Source organism: Hemicordylus capensis, chromosome 11 (genome assembly GCF_027244095.1).
Source record: "Hemicordylus capensis ecotype Gifberg chromosome 11, rHemCap1.1.pri, whole genome shotgun sequence".
Lineage (NCBI taxonomy): Eukaryota > Metazoa > Chordata > Lepidosauria > Squamata > Cordylidae > Hemicordylus > Hemicordylus capensis.
This window is the reverse complement of record NC_069667.1, coordinates 17934109-17946416: the sequence shown is the minus strand read 5'-3', so window position 1 is coordinate 17946416 and position 12308 is coordinate 17934109. Positions and strand designations below refer to the sequence as shown.

Below are 12308 nucleotides of genomic sequence, written 5' to 3'. Positions count from 1 at the left end.
GTGGGAAGTCTTGTTGTTGCAAGCCGGTGACTTTGCATTGTTTTTCATAGCTGGGCATGCAAGTATAGATGAGGGCACCTAAGTTGCACCCTCTGCTGTGAAATCTGGGGGCATTCTCATTCATCCGGATGCTTTGATCTGATGCAACAGGACTGCCCTTCTGGGTTGGATTCGGATCTAGGTTCAACTGTGTGTTTAATCTTTGGAGTTCCCTAGATGACCTTGGGCTCTTGGTCTAAGCTTCCTTACAGGTGCTTTCTGATGATGGCTCCCCCCATGCCCTAAACCTTGGGTCTCCAGCAATGTTCCCAGTAAGAGAAATTCCTGGATGTTGACGACTACGACTCCCATGACTCCCAGCTGCAATGGCCTTTCACTAGGGATTATGGGAGATGTAGTCAACAACGTCTTGGGATCCCTGTTAGAGGGAACACTGGTCTTCAGATGTTGTTGGGCTCCCAACAGCCCTGCTACAGAGGCCTTTGGGCCATTTTGGCAGGGGATGATGGAAGTTGTAGTCCAGCATCATCTGGGGACCAAGGTCAGGATTGTCTGCCCTAAGCTAATCGAGGGAAGGACAAGGATACAAATGGGGTAGACAGTCCCTGTTCCAGCTTCATTATCCCAGTATTGCTCTTGCTTTTGGAGATGACGCACGGACATCCTGCAAAGGAGAGGAGAGCTGGTCTTGTGGTAGCAAGCATGACTTGTCCCCTTAGCTAAGCAGGGTCCACCCTGGTTGCATATGAATGGGAGATTTAATTTGTGAGCCCTGGAAGATATTCTCCTCGGGATGAAGCTGCTCTGGGAAGAGCAGAGGTTCCAAGTTCCCTCCCTGGCTGCAGCTCTATGATAGGGCTTAGAGAGACTCCTGTAACTGGCATCCTCCGTGCAGCATGAGCATGCATGTGGCCGGCATGCATGTGCTGACCATGCAAATGGCCAGTGCGCATGTGCACTGGCTGCGTGCATGCTAACGATGCGCAGCGTGCTGGTTACATCGTCACACCCCCATGTGGGCTTTTGGAGAGTGGGCGTTGCAGGGGGCAAGCATTTAAGGAGCATCTTACCCACCCTTCCCCACCTCTTCGACCCGGCTTGAACGGCAGTGCTCGATCCGGTTCGGCACCCCTTAGAGAGGCACCGAATCGGCTCGTGCACATCCCGAATCCCAGACCCCTTTAAACAAACGCTCGCCTCCTTCTCTTTGGTAGTGTAAGTGGAGGAAGGTCTTGGATCCTTGCGGCGTCTGAAGCTCAGATTCAGTTTCATTTGAGTGTTAATATGCTTGGTTTTTTTAGAAAACTGCTAACACATCTTTGCAAAAGCCCCTCTACATTTAAATACATCTTGTGCCTCTATCCCTGGGTAGTTCCTCTGCGTGGATGCATAGGAAAGGCCAGGGCTGCCCCTGCGGCTTGTCATACCTAATAAAGTCTGCTTAGATCTTAATTTTTCTACTTCGCTTCACAAGGTAATTGAAACTTCCTCCCCCACACCCCACAAGCTTCCTCCCCCTCTCCCCCCCCCAGCAACAAGTCCATCTCACAGCGGTCAGTGAGTTTATGGAATGTCGCCGAGAAACGCAGCCGTAGCTGACAGGAATAGTTCTTGCCCACCAAATGTTCAGTCAAGGCTTCTGCGGCGAAGTCTTGGGGGTGGGAGATAATTGACAGGTCTGTAAGCAGTTCCCCGAAGCGGCAAAAAAGTCCCGAGACGAAATTCAGCAGACAGGAGGGGGTTCGTGAAGACGGCTGAGCCTGGGAACAAAAGCGTGTGGAAGCACGGAGGAGTCCCGGTACCTGTAAACGTACAACAGTTCAAGTCGAGGTGAAGGAAACCACATCTGGCCGGCTTCTTGCATGCATCGTCCCGGTGACCTGCGAGAACAGGCCAAGAATGCCTGTTTTTAGAAAGCCGGAGCGCTGAGTGTGGATTTTGTTGACGCTAAGTCAACCTCACAGCTGACCGAGGGCATACCGAAATCAAAAAGTCTGCCCTGAAATTAACATCCTGGAAGCGGACACTTCTAATTAGCAGACAAAACAGCCATTGTTTCCCCGAAGCTGGAACAAGGCGATTTTCTGCTTATATGTAAATCCGACTGCTAAGGGCCTTTTGTGTTTGCGAGCAGATTTTAATCTCCTTACCGCCCCAAAGTCATGTATCAAGTTAATTTTTCCTCCTCTAGAGGGACAGAACAGAACACATTAAGTTGAGAAAAGGTAAAGCCGGCATTAAACATAAAAGTAAATGGGGTGGATTACTTGGTTTGTGGAAAGATGATTGAATGAAGTGATTATTTTAAAAGGATACCTGGGGTGGGGTAGGGTGGGAGATAATTGCAGGCTTACCAGGTCAAACATCTGTTGGAGATAAATGAATGGAAAGCATGATCAGGCCTGCTCAACTTTGCCCCCCCCCCGGCTGTTTTTTGACTACAGCTCCTATAATCCCCAGCCACAGTGGCCAATAGCCAGGGATTATGGGAGCTGTAGGCCAACATCTGCAGGAGGGCCGAAGTTGAGCAGCCCTGGAATGATTAAGGCTGGGACGGAGAAGCCTAGAGAAGGATAAGCCATGCTGAGGAGGGATAATCAGCCTGGCTTCTGCAAAGGGATGTATATTTTTCAGGAATTGAAAGATGAGCATCGAGTTATCTGATGAAGAGTTCAGCAGCCAAGCAGGCCCAGAGATGTGGCTTGGAAGGCAATGGGAGTGCTAGAGAGTGGGGCCCACACAATTCAGATTATCGGTGTATATCGCATCGAAAGCAGGTGCAGATAAAACCAACCAACATGACAAAAGCAGCAACTTCCTACGTCCCCGTGTTCTACATTTTGTGGTGGCACCTTCCTTAAGCCACTAGCCAGTCTGTCTGTCCTGCAATCCCCCTCCCACCGCTTCCCCCAATTCTTACCCCTTTTTATAGCTGATAACACAAATCGAACCGACAAAAGCAGCCAAGCCACAGGCGACGAGGCATATTGAGCACCTTGTATATGTGATGCTTTGAGGATATTAAGCTGGCCTTGTGATGGTGAGCATGATTTGTCCTCGTTCGCGAGCGTGATTCCTCCTCTTTGCTAAGCAGGGGTTTGCCTTGGTTTGCATTTGGATGGGTGAATACATGTGAGAGCTGTAAGATATTCCCCTTAGGGAATGGGGCTGTAGTTCAGTGGAACAGCATCTGCAGGCTTGCAGGCAGAAGGTCCCCGGTTCAATCCCTGGCAGCATCTCCAGGTAGGGCTGGGAGAGAGACTCCTGCCTGAAACCTTCAAGAAGCTGCTGCCAGTCAGTGTAGGCAATACTTAGCTAAATGGACCAATGATCTGACTCAGTATAGGGCAGCTTCTTATGTTCCTAAAGACCCCAGAGTGCCAAATGCCCTCCTTTGTGCCATGTTTGGATGAGGAGGAGGGTGCACCTGAGGAGGAATGTTTGCTGCCCGGAGGTTTTTTGGCTGCTTCTGCCTGGGTTGATCCTGGTGATTGAGCGCTTAATGAATATCTTCTGTCCATTTTTGGACATAGTGGTGCAGGAGCATAAGAAATTGCCTTATACCAGGTCAGACCCTCAGTCCATCTAGCTCAGTATTGTCTACACGGACTGGCAGCGACTCTCCCCGGTTTTGCGTGGGGGTCTCTCCCAGCCCTACCTGGAGGTACTGCCAGGGTTTGAACCTGGAACTTTCTCCATGCCAAGAGGTGATCTGCATGCCTGGGGGGCGGGGGGAGCATTAAGTTTCTGCATGCCAACCTGTGATCTTCCACATGCTGCTGAATTCCAAGTCCAACCAGCCACAGTTTATTGCTTTCTGCTCTAAGTGGGATATCTGACGGTGCAGTCTCCCATCCAAATGCAAACTGAGGCGGATTGACAGCAGCTTCTCCAAGGTTACAGGCAGGAATCTCTCTCAGCCCTGTCTTGGAGATGCTGCCAGGGAGGGAACAGAGGCGTAACTATAGGGGGGGCAGGGGGGGCATGTGCCCCGGGCGCCATCTTTTCTGGTCACGTGGGGGGCGCCACCATGACCAATTTTTTTAAAAAAATTTTTTAATTTTTTGTTAATACAAATGTTTCCTGCTCAGTGCAGCAGCGCTGCAGCAGTCATGGGAGCGCATTGGTGCCCCCTTCCCCACGAGCGATCCCTTCCGCGCCACCTGTGCCCCCCCATTGCTTTGCTGGCACCTGGAGGCCAGTCAGTGGCCTGGCTTGGTGGCGGCAGCGGGCGCTTGTGAGGAAAAACCTAAGTATAATGTAGTATGTTGGGGGGGCGGCGGGGGGGGCGCAGGGGGGCACCATTTCAGTGCTTGCCCCGGGCGCCGTTTTCCCTAGTTACGCCTCTGGGAGGGAACCTGGAACTAGATGCTCTTCCCAGAGCAGCCACATCCCCAACAGGGAATATCTTACAGTGCTGACATGTAGTCTCTCATCCAAATGTAAACCGAGGAAGACCCTGTTTAGCACAGGGGACAATTCCTGCTTGCGACTGCAAGTCTGGCGTTAAAACATTTTGGCTGGATTCGGGAGGGGAGAGCTGATCTTGTGGTAGCAAGCATGACTTGTCTCCTTAGCTAAGCAGGGTTGCATTGGGTTGTTGCAACCCTGGTTGCATTTGAATGGGAGACTTGATGTGCAAGCACTGTAAGATATGCCCTTTAAGGGATGGAGCTGCTCTGGGAAGAGCAGAAGGTTCCAAGTTCCCTCCCTGGCAGCATCTCCAAGTTAGGGCTGAGAGAGAGACTCCTGCCTGCAACCTTGGAGAAGCCGCTGCCAGTCTGTGTAGACAATACTGAGCTAGATACACCAATGGTCTGACTCAGTATATGTCAACCTCCTATGCTCCTGTGTTTGTCAAACACTGGCATTCAGCTTCTCTGTTTCAATCCACAGGGACAGCTGTTGAGCAAAGAAGGAGAGTATTTCTGCGCCCTCCCCAGCCCTGGTTTTCAAACACGGCCACCTTTCACGTTTTGCCCTGGCGTTCTGATTAAGTAATGATCTGCTAATATAAATTGGTCTGTCGGAGGGGTAACTTTGCAAAATGGGAAGGCACGGATGGGAACCGGAGGTCAGGAGCCTACAGGCAAAGTCAGGTCATAACCTTTCACGAAGGAGACAGCCGGAACTGGGATTTGTGTCTCTCTCTTTTAAAAAAAATTAAAAATGGGCAGTTGATTGCTTGAAGGAATGTGGTAGCAGGAATCAAAGGAAACGTACAGAGCTAACGAGGATTAAGCCTCATTATTTGCCCTGGTTCTGGAGAAGAGGAAGGATGCTGGTCAAAAATGATGCTGTACGGTGCGGGTGAATTCAAAATTAACTCTCCTCCCCACTTGCATTCAGAGCTATGTGTGGAATGTGGTGTTTCAGAGCATGGCTATTTTTGAAGGGGGTGGATGTGTGGGGAAAAGACCCAGTTCCTGCTTATGGCGAAAAAGCTTCTGAAACCACAAGTCAGTGAATGCGTTCTGCTAGGTTGGTATGTTGCTCATCAGGACTTTTTTCACTCGTCAGCCATCATTTTTCACTCATCACAGACTAGTAGACTAGTGGATTTCTGTAGCCCTGGTCATCAGATTAAGAAAGCTTCCTACCTTAATTTGGGAATTTGGTATGCTCCCAATTTTTGATCACGAGTTGGAGAAAAGCAAGGTAGGAGATGGGGAGGTTTATTGTCTGTCAAGCCCCAGCTGGTTGATACGAGCATGCCCTAGCTGGATTCCATCCCCAGCTTCTGAACCAGGCAAGCAAGGAAATTGTCCCTCCTCGTTGGGAGTTGACAGACCCAGTTCCCTGCCTTCTATCTTGTTTTTAACCAATGCATCATTGGAAATTGGAAGTGCATCCAACTCCCAAATTAGGATTTACTAATGATGGTTGTGTGAACTCTTCTGTTGTCTGACTTCATACGGCAGCTTTACGTATTCCTATATCTTCCGATCCACCCCAGACCTTGGGGATGGGCTGAGCCATGGCTAAATACATTCTTAGTGCTGTATGGTGATCTAATAAAAGGTTGGTTTGGGGGTGGTTGGGTTTTTTTGGTTTTTTGGGGTTGCAGTCTGTTCATTTTGATGAGAAAATTTCCAACAGACTCCCGCCAGCAGCTATTTAAGTCATTCATGTGCCGGCTGCATTTATAAGACTGGACCCATGGGTTGTAAAATGAGTATTTGCAGAGGGGAATTTGGGCATGAATGAATGGGGAAAGCAAGGTTTCTCTTTTGGGTTTTTTGTTTTTCTTTTAAAAATCTAGAACAGCATTAAGTTTCCTAATGTGCGTTTTGGCTGCAGCGTCCAGAGGGGCATAAATCTCTCTTGTTCTTCTTTCAGTGTCTGGTGTTCTCTCTGCAGTAAATCCAAAGGCCCTGAGCTGTCAACAAGCAAAATGAAAAAGAGAGGAGGGGGGTGGAATTTGAGATCCAGACAGTCTTTGGTTGTGTAGGGTATTTTAAGTACATGTCACCGAAATAATTAGAATTTCTTGTTTTGGGGCAGGCAGCGAGGTTGTGGGAGGGACTGGGGTATGCTTTTGGCAGGGCGAGAAACCAGCAGCTGAGCTTACACGCGCAGCAAAAGGTGTCGCTCGAAATAGTTTCCCCTCCTGCTAGGTCTGGGCGGAACCCCTCCAAAGGCTGGTTTTTTGGCTGCTTGGCAAACGTGCAAGAATTTGGTTCAGCATTATGGGCCGCGGCACTATGCGCCGGGTGGAATTTTTATTACAAAAGCTGCCCAAATAAATTCTTGACTAAATTTGAACATGTGTTTGGCACAGTGCTGCCTTCGCTTTTTTTGCGCTGCTGTCCGTTCCGAGCGGTGTTGCGTTGGGCGGGGACGCCTTGACTCAGGCCTTCCGCTGGGTTCCAGGATGGTCAAATCAAGAAGTCAAATTGAGGGGTCAAGCTAGCATTCAGAGCTGAAGGAACAGCTTCCAGAGCCAGGAAGAAGCACCATTGATCAGCTAACATTGGAACGTAGGAAGCGGCCATATACCGAGTCAGACCCTTGGTCCATCTCACTCAGTCTTGTCTACACAGACTGGCAGCGGCTTCTCCAGGGTTTCAGGCAGGACTCTCTCACAGCCCTAACCTGTAGAGGAAGGTGGGTTAGCTTTTCCTGTTGGAAGAACCAGTGGCGAACCTAGTGGGCGGAGCTGCTCCCAGAGTTAGAAATCTGTGCTGTCTTTTTGGCCACTGTGGATGGGGATGATGAGAGTTGTAGTGCGACAGTATCTCGGGGCCGAAGGTAGAGAATCGCTGTGTGATGAAATGGTGTAGGACTACTTTTATGCAAATGAGCTTAGTACTCTTTGGAGGGATCTTCTAAAATCTGAACAATTTGCACAGGGTTTAAAATTCAGTTTCTAGCATTGGCCAACACCTTACAAGCAGAAGGCTGAACACAGAGTTACTTCAGGAACACAGGAAGCGGCTATATACTGAGTCAGACCATTGGTCTATCTAGCTCAGTATTGTCTACACAGACTGGCGACGGCTTCTCCAAGGTTGCAGGCAGGAGTCTCTGTGATGAAATGTGCAAGACTTACTGATAAGCAATTGGCTTAGGACTCTTTGGAGTTGTCAGTCGTAAGAGATAGAGAGTGACAGAAGTTGGAAGCGATGTTCAGTGGAGTGGGGATTTGAGGCTGGAATAGGAATGGTCTCCAAGAGGAGTTGTTCTGCGACTAAATGGATAAGACAATCTAAAAAGATAAAGGACTGTGTTATTAGGACCATTTGTAATCCAGACTGGGTTGTGAAGTACAGTTCTGAGAGGGAACTGGGTTCAAAGGTGAAAAGCCTTATATTTTGTGTGTAAAGCAACTGAGTGCTGCGAGAAGTTCAAATCATCCACTTTGTAACTGAGCAAGATTCCAGCCCTACTAATCAGCAGTGAAACAAACCTCAGATAACATATGTAAATAAATAATTCTTCTTGTTTTGGATTAAAGTACATCTGACTGAGCGATTTCTGTAACAAACTAGGGGTGTGCATGGAACCGGCTGGTCCGGTTCGAGTCCAAACTGAGCCCGCACCGGGCCCGTTCAGTCCGGCACCCCCTCAAACCCCTCCCCGGTCTGGTCTGCACCCCCCCCCGCATGATTTTTAAAAAATTCTTGATGCGGTGGCCATTTTGGAGGCCTCCATGCCTGCACAATGGGCCTCTGCGTGGCCGAGTGGGAAAGGCCGAATAGCGGATTTCTCCAATAAGAGGAGGTGGTTGTGGGGGAAGGAGAACCTCCATGGACCCCTGGACCCCCCCGCCCCTGGCCACTTTGAACAACTCCCACAGATGGGGTAAGTGTTAAAAAAATAATAATTAAAAAAACAACTCACGAACCCCCAGGGTGGGTGGGTTTCGGTTCAATGCCGAACAGTCGAACCGAACCCGTTCGACGTCGAACCTGTTTGCACATCCCCGTAACAAACCTGCCTCCTCACCAGTGGTCCTTCTTTTTTTTTTTTCTCCCCATTTCTGTGCCGCATGAGTTTTGTTCTGGGTAGCAGTATCAAGGCAGTGTGTGCACACCTGCGTTCAGTATGGGACCTTCCTGATTCAACCTGAGCGGGATCTTAAATGAACTGAGTGGACATCCAAAAACTTGTGAGCGCACGCACATGTGCACACCTTAGACGGAACAGTGCTCCTCCTGCCTGCAAAGCCAAGGTAAAGTCACCGAGGCATCATCATATACTGTAGAAGGTGGCAACGGAAATATAAGTACACTTATACAAGTGACATCCAAGGTGGAAAACAACTAAAAATGAACTACACACATCCCAGACTTGGACCAAATACCACACCCTGTTGTCAAATATCCTCAAAGCATCACCAATGTGTTTGTTCTTAACGCTGCAGCTTGTGGGCATGTGTATACAGAGTGCTCAACTTCCCTTGCAGTTTGTGGCTTGATGCTTTTGTCATTTTGACTTGTGCCGTTGGCTCCTGGTTCCGATGAGGCACGCTGATAGTCTGGATTGGGTTGGCCGCACCCCTCTCACACACGATAGCCTTCCAAGCCTTGGGGCCTGCTTGGCTGCTGAACTCTCGTATCGGATAATTTTATGTTCATTTTTCAAATGGTGAAAGATATACAGCCCTTTGCAGAAGCCAGGCTGATTATCCTTCCTTCGCAAGGCTTGTCCTTCTCTAGGCTTCTCCATGCCAGCCTTACTCATGCTTTCCACCACTCATTTACCTCTGACACGTTCAAGCTAGCAGGCTGACACTTTCCGCCCACCCCACTCCAGCAACCTTTTAAAATAACGCTGAGCTCAATCATCTTTCTGCAAAAACTGAATAATTCATCCTTTGCTCTTTATTTTCAACTCCTCCTCACAGCACCCAAAGGGGAAACCAGGGAGGCTTGCCAAAAATTCTCTTGGGCAGCTGAGAGGGGGCTGGAATAGTGCTCTTTGGGGTAGCTATTTTGGATCTGATAACGGCTGCAGGCACCAGAAGGCTCATTAATAGGTTTCTGTGTGGACCCTGATTAGATCTCTGATTTAACTGTGCTCTGTGTTGTGTGGTGAAATACCCACGGCTATCTCTTGCGTGTTCCTTTGGACCTCATTATGCAAATATTCTGAGACGCTTGCCTTTTAAAGGGGGATTAGACAAAGTCATCATGGAGGGCAGGTCTATCAGTGGCTACTAGTCTGGGGGCTATAGGCCACCTCCAGCCTTAGAGGCAAGGTGCCGCTAAATACCAGTTGCAGGGGAGCAATTGCAGAAGAGCAGTGTTCCCTCTAACAGGGATTCCCAGATGCTGTTGACTACAACTCCCATACGGTGTCCTTCCTAATTTTTTCCATCTGTGTGTGGAATGAATTTTGTTCTGGGTGGCAGTATCAAGGCAGTGTTTGTGCACATCCATTTGGAGTGGGGCCTTCCTGACTCAAACTAAGCAGGATCGAAAATGAACTGAGCAATCATAAAAAAACCAAAACAAAAAAAACCACCAACGTGTGAGTGTGCGCATGTGCTCACGCCTTAGAGGGAACACTGCTCCCATAATCCCCAAGCAAAAGCCATTGCAGCTGGGGATTCTGGGTGTTGTAGTCAACAACATCTGGGGATCCCCGTTAGAGGGAGCACTGCAGGAGAGGGGGTGTGCCCTTCTCCGCTTCCTGTGAACTTCTTGGAGGCATCTGGTGGGCCACTGTGTGGAACAGGATGCTGGACTAGATGGGCCTTCTGTTCCATAAGAACTAGATAGTTCTTCTGTTCTTAACTAACACTCACTCACTCACTCACTCACTCACTGCAGTTTGCAAGCATTCCTCCTGTATCACGGAATGACCATGCACTCTCGCTTTGCTCCTTGCTAGTTTATGACCGGAAGAGCGGCTTTGTTTGCAACATATATAAATAGTGTTTCTGCCCAGAACCCCTGAAAAGTTGCATTCTAGCAGAATGAATGAGATAGTCAAATGAAGATCTCTAGTGCCACATTTTTCATGTTTACTGATTCCTTAAGTGAGTTTGGAAATCGGACACAGAGAATTCCAGTGAACGGAAACAATATAGGTTGCTTGTTGCATCATCATTCTGCGATGTGTCTATATTTGTGGTTTGTCCTGGGTATTTAATATCACTAAGTGAGTGAGGCCCAGCCAAGCAGCTCGCTCGCGCGCGCGCGCTCTCTCGCTCTCTCTCTCTCACTCTCTCTCTCACGCGCTCTCTCTCGACAACCTTTCCAGTCCATTTCATGTATTTGACAAGGTCGGGTTCCGGCCCACCGAAAGTGACACTGAAATGCAATTGTCAGACCCGTTTAAGGTGCTATGGGACTCTCGCTTCTCCTCCTGGTACTCCAGACTAACAGGGCTTCCTTTCTGGAAGAATGTGTTAATTAGCAGTGATAAGAGGAACCCCTAATATCCCCTGATAAGGAGACCACAAGTCTAGTGTGAAATTGGATTAGCCGGGGGCTTCTTTTTAGCACTGATTTCAGAGGAAGTCGTAAAACGATTCGAGCGGGTGTGTTGAGAGAAGAGGAAGATATTTTGAGTTGGGAATCTCAGCAAGTGCTTCCTGGAAGGAAGGAAGGATGGCTGGGATTTCAGAGCCAAGGTTATCGCCTGTGTTTCAGTTGGGACAACTGCCCTGCCTGCATTAAATCCAGTCCTGGGACTTGATCTCTCGAAAGTGTGGATTGTAGTCTCGGCCCTCTGCCCGGGCTTAGTTGAGACAGTGGCACCTCTTAACCCGGGGTTCTCCAACCTAGTTCCATAGATGATAATGGACTGCAACTCATAGGAAGCTGCCTTCTACTGAGTCAGACCATTGGTCCATCTGGCTCAGTATTGTCTACACAGACTGGTAGTGGCTTCTCCAAGGTTGCAAGCAGGAGTCTTTCTCAGCCCTTTCTGGAGATGCCAAGGAAGGAACTTGGAATCTTCTGCATACAAGCAGGCAGGTGCTCTTCCCAGAGTGGCCCGTCCCCCAAAGTGGAATATCTTGCAGTGCTCACACATGTGGTCTCCCATTCAAATGCAAACCAGGGTGGACCTTGCTTAGCAAAGGGGACAATTCATGCTTGCTTCCACAAGACCAGCTCTCCTCACATCCTCTCTGAAGGCCTCTATGGCTGGGGTTTATTGGAGTTGTAGGCCAGCAGCATCTGGGGACAAATTGGAGAGCCTCTGACCACTGTTCCCTCTACGAGGGATTCCCAGATGTTGTTGACTCCAACTCCCAGAATCCCCAGCTGCAGTTGCTTTTGTTTGGGGATTCTGGGAGTTGTAGTCAACATCTGGGTTATCCCTGTTAGAGGAAACACTGGCACCATCTATTATTATTATTATTATTACATTTATATCCCGCTCTCCCTCCAAGGAGCCCAGAGCGATGTACTACATACTTGAGTTTCTCTTTCACAACAACCCTGTGAAGTAGGCTAGGCTGAGAGAGAAGGGACTGGTCCAGAGTCACCCAGCTAGTATCATGGCTGAATGGGGATTTGAACTCTGGTCTCCCCAGTCCTAGTCCAGCACTCTAACCACTACACCACGCTGGCTCACACATCTAGAAGAGGTGTTCCCTCTTCTCACTTACACAGAAAGGAATGCCTCTTATTATGTCTGCTACAACACATACATGAACTGCCTAAACAGGGTGTCAGGAGTCTTCTTAGAAGAGGTATCCCTCTTTTCTCACACCTGAAGGAATGCCTCTTTTAATGAGGTCTGTCCTGGAGCACACAAATGTATCTTCTGAAAGCAAAGTGTGCCTCTTTTCTTCAAAACTGTTCTTTTATCTATCACATGTACACCGTTTGCCCGTGTAATCAGTTAAA

At 48.8% G+C, this 12308-nt stretch overlaps 1 protein-coding gene across 1 annotated transcript in view; it reads left to right on the top strand.

The window, feature by feature from the left end:
- Nucleotides 1-12308, top strand: part of GPC4 (glypican 4) — a 79299-nt gene that overhangs the window by 27237 nt on the left and 39754 nt on the right. The gene's annotated exons all lie outside the window — the stretch shown is intronic.